General features: G+C 37.0%; 1 protein-coding gene across 1 annotated transcript in view; it reads left to right on the top strand.

Annotated features, from left to right (window-relative positions):
* SLC41A3 (solute carrier family 41 member 3) overlaps nt 1-10,743 on the top strand; it is a 98,260-nt gene that overhangs the window by 47,765 nt on the left and 39,752 nt on the right. The window lies entirely within an intron of this gene.

The raw sequence follows: 10,743 nt of genomic DNA, 5'->3' as shown, positions 1-10,743 counted from the left end.
GCTCTTATTTCACTGCAGTCCCAGCCTCCCCACTCTATCCCGGGTCACTGCCCCCTCCCCCCACCTGAAGGCTCTTATTTCACTGCAGTCCCAGCTTCCCCACTCCATCCCGGGTCACTGCCCCCCCCCCCCAAGGCTCTTATTTCACTGCTGTCCAGTCTCCCCACTCCATCCCGGGTCACCCCCCTACCTGAAGGCTCTTGTTTAACTGCTGTCCAGTCTCCCCACTCCATCCCAGGTCACCCCCCCACCCGAAGGTTCTTGTTTAACTGCCGTCCAGTCTCCCCCACTCCATCCTGGGTCACCCCCCACCTGAAGGCTCTTACTTCACTGCAGTCCAGTCTCCCCACTGCATCCCGAGTCACCCCCCACCTGAAGGCTCTTGTTTTACTGTAATCCAGTTTCCCTGACTCCAGTGCAACTCACCTCCCCACCTGAAGGCTCTCGTTTCAGTGCAGTCCAAACTCTCCACTCCATCCTGGTCACCCCCCTACCCCCACCTGAAGGCTCTTATTTCACTGCAGTCCAGTCTCCCCCACTCCAGCCCAGGTCAACCCCCACCTGAAGGCTCTTGTTACACTGCAGTCCAGTCTCTCCATCCCAGCCCAGATCATCCCCTCCCCCACCTGAAGGCTTTTGTTTCACTGCAGTTCAGGCTCCCTATTTCAGCCTGCATCACCACCACCCCCCACCCTAAGGCTCTTATTTTCCTCCTGTCCAGTCTCCCCACTCCATCCTGGGTCACCACCACCTAAAGGCTCTTGTTTTCCTGCTGTCCAGTCTTCCCCACTCCAGCCTGGCTCTCTCTCATCTGGCTTCAATCTCTACAGATCCATCTTACCTTTAATACTGTACATGACATTAAAAATACTCTCAGTGTAACATGAAATAGAAGAATATTTTGTTTACAATATTCTGCACATTCTAGCTAATGTAGTAAGCTAAGATAAGGAAATAGGAGCCTTCAATATTGGAAAGGAGGAGAAAAACACTGTTTACTAATGATATGCTTATCTTCTTAGGAAATTTAAACAGATAATTAGAAAACTGTTAAACCAATAAGCACTCATTAAGGTCATCTGGTTTCAAAATATCCAGATGAAATAAACCATAGGCATTATTATGCATAGTTATGTATCTATACTTCTTTACACACTGGAAACTATCATTTACAAAACACAATTAGAGAAGAGATCCTGTAGATTCTTTGTGTGTGTGTGTTTAGATCTTTTTAATTATTTCACATTAATGTAAGGATATAAACAGTCAGGTCACAATATTTGAATTTATTCAAGAGGTAGAATCCCTCTTGTAGTGTGCCTGTTCAGTGGGAGCTCCCAAACCTCCCTTCCCCCTTTCACATTCCTCCCCCCAGCTCAAATATAAATAAGTTTTTCTCCTGTGTAGGTGGGAATTAGATCATCTGGCTTCATATTAGTATTGAGTACATTGGATACTTGCTTTTCCATTCTTGTGATACCTTACTGAGAAGAATGTGTTTCTGCTCCAACCAGGTTAATACAAAAGATGTATAGTCTCCATCTTTTTAAATGGCTGAATAGTATTCTGTGGTATGTATATACCACAGCTTGTTAATCTGTCCCTGGGTTGGTGGGCTTTTAGACGGTTTCTACATTTTGGCAATTGTAAATTAAGCTGTGATAAACAATCTAGTGCAATTTTCTTTATGATAAAGTCATTTATTTTCTTCTGGGTAGATGCCTACGAGTAGGATTGCAGGGTCAGATGGGAGGTCTAATTTTACTTCTTTGAGGAATCTCCATACTTCTTTTGAAAGAGGCAGTATTATTTTGAAAGAGGCAGTCTGACCAACAGTGTAAAAGTGTTCCCCTTTCTCCACATCCGCACCAGCATCTGCAGCTTTGAAACTTTGTGATGTGGGCTAATCTTACTGGGGTTAGGTGATATCTCAGGGAGGTTTTGGTTTGCATTTCTCTGATGATTAGGGACGAGGAGAAATTTTTCATACATTTGTTATCCATTTGTCTTTCTCAGAGAAGTTTCTGTTCAAGTCTCTTGCCCAGTGACAGGTGCAACTTCTGCTTGTTTTCTGTTGATTAGAGTTTTCTATAGATTAAAACTTTGTCAGATTCCTAACATGCAAATATCTTTTCCCACTCTGAAGCTTGTCTATTTGCTTTTATTGTTGTGTCCTTACCTGTGCAGAAGCTTTTCAGCTTAATTAAATTCCATCTATTTATTTTTGTTACTGCAATTGCCCCAGAACTCTTCATAAAATCTTTCCCCATGCTGATGTCCTCAAGAGTTTTTCCCACACTTTATTCTAGGATTTTTATCATTGAAATCTTGAGTTTTGTAAGTGGTGAAAGTTGCAGGTCCAGTTTCAGTCTTTTACATCCAGTTCTCCCAGCAAAGAGTGGGAGTTTGACTTTCTCCACATACATGTGGATGCCTTTTATTTCCTTCTCTTGCCTGATTGCATTGGCTAGAACTTCTAGGACTATTTCGAATAGTAGTGGATGGTGATAGTGGACATCTTTGTCTGGTTCTAGTTCTAAGTGGAAAAGCTATCCCTTATCCTAGGGCTTTCAGTTTTGCTCCATTCAGTACGATATTAGCTGTGAGTTTGTCATAGAAGGCTTCAGTCAGTTTAAGAAATGTGCTAATGGCTCAGCACCTGTGGCTCAAGTGGCTAAGGTGCCAGCCACATACACCTAAGGTGGCGGGTTCGAATCCAGCCTGGGCCCACCAAAACAACAATGACGGCTGCAACCAAAAAATAGCCCAGAGTTACGGCGGGCACCTGTGGTCCCACCTACTTGGGAGGCAGAGGCAGGAGACTCACTTGAGCCCAGGAGTTGGAGGTTGCTGTGAGCTGTGGCACCATGGGGGACAGCTTGAGGCTCTGTCTCAAAAAAAAAAAAAAAAAGAAATGTGCTACTTATGCCTATATTCTTAATTTTCTTGTTAGAAAAGGATGCTGAATTTTATCAAATCCTTTTTCTGCATCTATTGAGAGGATCATATGGTCTTTGTTTTTGCTTCTATTGACGTTGTATATTACATTTCTGGATTTACATATGTTAAACCAGTTTTGCATCCCTGGGATGAAGCCTACTTGATTATGATGTGCAATTCTTTTAATGTGTAGGTGTAATCCATTGGCCAAATGTTTGTTGAGTATTTTTGCATTAATATTCATTAGTGAAATTGGTTTGTAGCTTTCCTTTTTATTTGGGTCTTTTCCTGGTTTTGGTATCAGGATGATGTTTGCTTCATAGAATATATTAGAGAAGATTTCTTCCTTCTCAATGTTTTGAAATAGTTTCTACTGTATGGGTATAAGCTCTTCTTTGAAGGTTTGATAGAATTCTGGTATGAAGCTATCTGGTCCTGGGCATTTTTTGTTGGAAGATTTTTTATTATTTTTTTATCTCAGTGTTTGATATTAGGCTGTTCAAGACATCTCTTTCTTCTTGGTTAAGTCTAGGGAGAGGGTGTGAGCCCAGGTACTGATCCATTTCCTCCTCATTGTCAAATTTCTGGGCATAGAATTTCTTGTAGTAGTCAGAGATAAAGTCTTGTATCTTTGTGATATCTGTTGTTATTTCCCCTTTTTCATTTCTGATTGAGGTTATTAGAACTTTTGCTTTTCTGTTCCTAGTTAATCTAGCCAAAGGTTTATTGATTTTGTTTATTTTTTTGAAGAACCAACTTTTTGTTTTATTAATTTTCTGAATGATTCTTGTTTTTATTTCATTTATTTCTGATTTAATTTTCGTTATTTCTTTTCTTCTGCTAGGTTTGGAACTGGATTGCTCTTCCTTTTCCATTTCCTTAAGATGATTCATTAGGTTGGTGATGTGCTCTCTTTCTATTTTTGAATGTAGACATCTAATGTGATAAATTTCCCTCTTAGGATTGCTTTAACAATTCCCTCCTTTATCCCTTTCTTGATGCAATTGTCATTTAGTATAAGGTTGTTTAATTTCCATTCCTTTGTGTGAGGGTGAAAGTTTTTGTTGGAATTGAGTTCCAGTTTTATTGCCTTGTGGTCTTAGAAGATAAAAAGTAAAAATTCAATTCTTCTAATTTTGTTGAGGTTTCATTTGCATCCTAGGGCATGATATATTTTGAATATGTTCCATGGCCTGATGAGAAGAACATGGCTTTGGGATGATGTGTTCTGTATATGTCTATTAAGCTCATTTGTTTTAGGATTACAGTTACATCCCTTGTATCTTTGTTTAGTTTCTCTTGATGATGTGTTCTATTCTGCCAGAGGGGTATTAAAGTCCCTAGTTACTATGTTGCTATAGGATATCGTATTACTCAGACCAATCCAAGGCTCTTTCATAAATCTGGGAACATTTGAGTGCATAATATTTAGAATGGAAATATCCTCTTGCTTTATTGTTCTCTTGATCAGTATAAAGTAACCATCATTGTCTTTCTTAATTTTAGTTGTTTTAAATCTACTTGTATTGAAAAATAAGACTGTGACCCCTCCTTTCTTTTGATTTACATTTGCCTGAAATATTGTTTTCCAACCCTTATCCCTGAATCTTGATTTGTCCTTTAAGGTTAGATGTGTTTATTTGAGACAACATATGGATGGCTTGTTCTTTTTATCCCATCAGCCACCCTGTCCCTTGTATTATTGTTTAGTTTCTGTTGAGGATCTGTCACATTCTGTCAGAGAGGTATTAAAGTCCCCTTTGTGTCTCTTCAGTGAGGAATTCAAGCCATTAACATTTATTGAGAGAATTGTAAGTGTGGTGGAGTTCAATTAATCTTATTTTATGAAAGAGTACAGTTTAGTTTTATCCTTTGCCCCATTGTAGAAGCTATTATCCTTTAGTTTGTGAGTGTTTTACTTTTTTGTGGTGGTCAGTGTTGTTTTAACACACACACACACACATATGTATAACTATATATATGTGTATATATGTATATACATATAGCTATACATATACTGCAATATTGTCTGGATACCAGGTGGTACTGTGGTGTTAGGAGACAGACAACACACCCTGGTTTTGTTCTGAACACTGAGTGCAGAAAATTGCTTGCTAGTTGCTAAGGAGACTGGGTGCTATCTTCTTGAGTTAGTTGCCCTCAATCAGAGCCAGTTGTTTCATCAGCATTTAGTCCCCATGGGGTTTGGGTCTTAAAGCTTTCACCAGACTCCTTAGGAGGTACATCTCATAGTGCCCCCTGACAACAATCCCCTAGTGGTACGGGAGTTACTCAGCTCACTCTAAGAGTGGATGCCTGAGTTTAGCAGTCACATCAGAGCTGGTCATGCACTAGGACCCTACAGACTGTTCCTCTCACACAGCCTTTCCAATGGCGGCCCAGCTAGCAGCCAAGATGATGGTATATCCACTCCATGTGGTATTCCTACCCAGCTACTGGACAGTATTCAAGTCTACCCACTTGTTCAAGCCTTCCAAAGCAGCTCCAGTGAGCCCCACATCGAAAAACAGCAGGACAGTTCCTTTCCTGTCCTCAGTCCTCTGCAGGTGGGCTGCCCATTCCCACATACTTGCCTTCTGTTCTGGTCTACCTCAGCTCCAGACCTCCTTTCTGTCTCCTGTGGTTCACCAACATTTCACTGTGTTCCCAGAGTGATGTCTCCAGGTAGATTCCCCCAGCCAAAAATAGCTGGAATTTTCTTTCCCCTGGCTTGCTGCTAATGGCTGGTTGGGAGATGTTTCTAGTCTACCATCTTCATCCTGTAGACTTTAACAGCTTTTAAAATAATTTCAGAGTAAGCCTTAAAAAGAAATAAATAGAACTATAAAACTTTATCAAGGGAAAGACACATTTTGAGAGAGTTCCTGAAGGGAAACAATTGATACTGTAAAATTTTCAATTCTCTATTATTTAATTTGTAAAAGTAATGCAAATTTTTCTAATGAAGGTGAGCATCTTTTCACATGCTCATTGGCCATGTATATATGTTGGTTGGAGAACTGTCTAGTTATGTCCTTTACCCATTTTTTAATTGTGTTGTGTTTTAGTTGTTGAGTTGTAGTTCTTTATATATTCTCCATATTAACCTCTTATTAGATACATGATTTGCAAATATTTTCTCCCATTGTGTAGTTTAATTTTTCTCTCTGTTGATTGTGTCCTTTGATGCACAGAAGATTTTACTTTCCATATAGTTCATCTGTTTTTACTTTCATTGCATGTGCTTTTGGTGTCATATTCAAGAAATTATTACCAAATCCAATACCATGAAGTTTCTCACCTTTGTTTCTTCTAAGACTTTGTAGTTTTAATTTTTGTTTAGGTTTCTGATTCATTTTGAGTTGATTTTCATACATGGCGTAAGGTAAGCAACTTCATTCTTTTGCATGTGAATATCCAATTTTCCCAACACCAAACCACAGCAAACATCATACTTAATGCTGAAAAACTGAAACTTTCTGAAACTCAACATTTTTTTTAAGAGCTATCATCTGTTTTTCTTTTTGATTGTTTGGGATTCATTGAGGGTACAAAGAATTAGGTTACACTGATTGCATTTGTTAGATAAAGTCCCTCTTATGATTGTGTCTTGCCCCAAAGAGGTATGCCATACATTGTGACTCCCCATTTCCCACCCTCGCTTTCCCCTACTTGCTCATTCCCCTACCCCTCTTATAGCTCATCTGATGCCTTCATATTAGAATAGAGTACATTAGATTCTTGGTTATCCATTCTTGTGATAGCTTTACTAAGAAGAATGTGTTCCACCTCTATCCAGGTTAATACAAAAGATGTAAAGTCTGCATTTTTTTTAGTGGCTGAAAAGTTTTCCATGGTATACATATACCACAGCTTATTAATCCATTCCTGGGTTGGTGGGCAGTTAGGCTGTTTCCACATTTCGGTGATTGTAAAGTGAGCTGTGATAAACAGGTCTAGAGCACATATCCACCTAACACTATTTTTTGAAAAAAATATTTTTCTTTCCCTATTGAACATTCATGGCACTCTTGGTCATAAAATCATTTGGCCTTACATGTGAGGGTTTATTTATAAGCTGTACATTTTATTCCATTGCCCTACATTCCTGTCTTTGTGCCTTTATCACACCATTTTGATTACTATGGTTTTGTAAGTTTTGAAAGCATAAAGTATGAGACCTTCAACTTTGTTCTTTCTCTTGAGATTGCTTTGGCTATTCAGAGTCCCTTGAGATTCCATATGAATTTTAGCATGTATTTTTCTGTTTCAGCAAAAACCAGCATTTAGATTTTGACAAGGATTGTATTAAATTTTAGATTGCTTTGGTTAATATTGACATCTTAAAATTATTGCCTTCCAGGCTTGGTGCCCGTAGCACAGTTATGGTGCCAGCCTCATACACCAACATTCAAACCTGGCCCGGGCCAGCTAAACAACAATGACACTGCAACAGAAAATAACCAGGCATTGTGGCAGTCACCTGTAGTCCCAGCTACTGGGAAGCTGAGGCAAGAGAATTGCTTAAACCCAGGAGTTTGAGGTTGCTGTGACGCCACGGCACTCTGCTGAGGGCGATGTAGTAAGACTCTGTCTCAAAAAAAAAAAAGTATGCCTTCTAATCCTTGAATGTGGTATGTCTTTTCATTTATTTGTGACTTCTTTAATTTCCTCAGCAGTATTTTGTAGTTTTTAGTGTGCACATTTTTAATCTTGATGAGTTTATAAGTATTTTATTCTTTTTGATGCTATTATAAATAGAATCATTTTCTTAATTCCTTTTTGAATTATTCACTATTAATATATAGAAACACAACTGATATTTTTGTGTTGTTTTTTATACTGCAGCTTCACTCAATTCATTTATTAGTTCTAACAGTCTTTGTGTATGTGTGTGTAATCTTTAAAGTTTTCAACATAAAATTATGTCATCTTTAAACAGAAGTAATTTGTTTCCTCCTTTCCACTTTGGATGCCATTTATTTATTTATTTATTTTCCTTGCCTAGTTGCTCTGGCTGGGACTTCAGTACTATGCTGAACAGAAGAGGTGGAAGAAGGCATTCTTGTGCTTTCCAGATCTTAGAGGAGAAGTTTCAGTTTTCACCATTAATATGTTGTTTGCTGTGGGATTTTCATATAAGGCCTTTTTTGTATTGAGGTAGTTTCCTTTTATTCTTAGTTTTTTAGTTTTTTTTTTTTAAATCATGAAAAGGTGTTGTATTTTTGTACATCAATAAAAATAGTCATGTGTTTTTTTTCCATTCATTTTGCTAAAGTGGTATATATTACATTAATTGGTTTTTGTATTTGGAACTTTACTTGTATTTCAGGACTAAACCCCACTTGCTTATGGTGTATAATTCTTCTAATATACTATTATATTTGGTTTATTAGTATTTTTAAAAAGATTTTTTAATCTATATTCACCAGCAGTATTTGCCTGTAATTTTATTTTCTTCTAGTTTCTTTGTCTGGCTTTAGTATCAGGGTAACATAGGTCTCATGTGATGAATTTGGAAGTGTTCCTTCATCTTTAATTTTTTGGGAGAGTTTGTGGAGGATTGGTGGTAAATGTTTGGTGGAATTTACCATCTATCCCTGGGTTGTTTTTGTTGGGAGGTTCTTGATTACTACTTTCATTCTCTTTTTTTTATTTATAGTGGAATTATCTCCGAGGATTAATTTTCTTACTACTTTTCAGTGTGTCCAGATTTTCTATTTCTCTGTGATTCAGTCATAATTAATTATATGTTTCTAGGAATTTATCCATTTGAGTTAGGTTGTCTAATTTGTTGACCTATAGTTGTTGATAATATTCTATTCCTTCTTATTTCTGTGGATTCAGAATTAATGGATTCTGTAGGAACTGATTAACTTTTTAAGATTTTGCTTTTTTCTTAGTCAGTATGGCTAAAGATTTGTGAATTTTATTGATTTTTTTTGAGGAACCAGTTTTTGATTCCATTGCGTTTTCACCATTATTTTTCTCTTTTCTGTTTTATATATCTCTAATCTTTCATTTTTTCTTCTAGCTTTGGGTTTAGTTTGGTTTTCTTTTCCCCCCCTCATTTCTGAAGGAAAAAAAACAGTCCTGCAGGAACTGTCTTGCTGTTTTTTGATGTGGAGCTCAAAAAACAGCAGGACAGATGGGCACTTGGGCTTTTTTCATGACTTAGCAATTATGAATTGGGCTACAATAAACATTCTGGTGCAAATATCTTTGTTATAATGTAATTTTTGGTCTTCTGGATATATACCTACTAGAGGAATTGTAGGATCAAATGGCAAGTCTATTTTTAGATCTCTAAGTGTTCTCCAAACATCTTTCCAAAAGGAATGTATTAGTTTGCATTCCCACCAGCAATGTAGAAGTGTTTGGGTCATTGATTTAAGTTCTGTTTTCTTTTTTTATATAATTTTTTTACAGTTAAAAATTTCCCCTTTAAAATAGCTTTTACTGTGTACCACAAATTTTGATGTGTTGTGTTTTCTTTTGTCTCAAGATAATTTCTAATTTTCTTTGGAATTTCTTCCTTACTCATTGGTTGTTTGAGGGTGTGTTGTGTAATTTCCCCATATTGAGAGATTTTCCAGTTGTTCTTCTGTTATGATTGGAAAAAATACTTTGATACTTTGTATGAGGTTCTGTTTTCTTAAATTTATTAATGTTGATTTTATGGCCTAATATATTCTATCTAGGACAATGTTCTGTATTCATACTGCATTGAGCAAAATATATATTATTCTATTGTTTGGTGGAGTGTTCTGTGTATGTCTATTAGGTCCAATTGGTCTATAATGTTTTTCAAATTCTCTGTTACCTTATTGATCTTCTGTTTGGTTGTTGTATTTAATGGCAGTGGGGTATGGAAGTCTCCAGCTATATATTTATTTCTCTCTCTTCCCCCATCCCCCTCCCTTTTTTTTTCCAGAGGCAAGTCTCATTGTGTTGCCCAGGCTGGACTACACTGCCATGATAATAGTTTGTTGCAGCCTTAAACTTCTTGTCTCAAGCAATCCTCCTGCCTTACCATGTCTAGCTAATTTATTTGTTTTATACTTTTTTAGGCTTAGGCTCTGGCTATGTTGTCTGGGCTGGTCTTAAATTCCTGACTCCAAATTGTCCTACCTCAGCCTTCCACATCTCTGAGATTACAGGCACAAGCCACTGTGACCTGCTGAACTGTTTCTTCCTTTGATTCTGTCCCTGTTTTCCCCATGTATTTTAGGAACTTTAATGTTTGGCATAACGTGTTCTATCTTCTTACTTATTTGACCCTTATATTGTTATATAATTTACTTCTTTGTATCATGTTACAATTTTTGACTTAATGTTTATTTTGTCTGATATTAGTATAGCCACTCCTGTCTTCTTTTGGTATTTATATAGAATATATTTTTCCATACTTTCATTTTCAACCTATTCATGTCTTTAAAAAATGAGTCTTTTATAGGTGACATATAGGTGGATCCTGATTCTGTTTTTTAATTATTCTGCCAATGTATGTCTTTTGATCAGGGAATTACTGATAGGGAATGATTTACAATTGGTGTTTTCTTTTTCTGTATGACTTATAGCTTTCTATCCTCTTATTCCCTCTCTATTACCTTCATCTGTGATTAGTTGATTTTTTAGTGTTATTTTTTATTCCTTTCTTAATTTCTTCTTATTTATATTGTATAGATAATTTCTTCATGGTTACATGGGGATTATCTATAACATCTTCAAGTTATTACAATGTATCTTAAACTTATACCAAATTAACATCAATTGCATACATAAACTATATTCCTTTACAGC

The sequence above is a fragment of the Otolemur garnettii genome, unplaced genomic scaffold, assembly GCF_000181295.1.
Source record: "Otolemur garnettii isolate 467f Iridium unplaced genomic scaffold, OtoGar3 scaffold00101, whole genome shotgun sequence".
NCBI lineage: Eukaryota > Metazoa > Chordata > Mammalia > Primates > Galagidae > Otolemur > Otolemur garnettii.
This window is presented reverse-complemented; position numbering and strand designations above follow the sequence as displayed.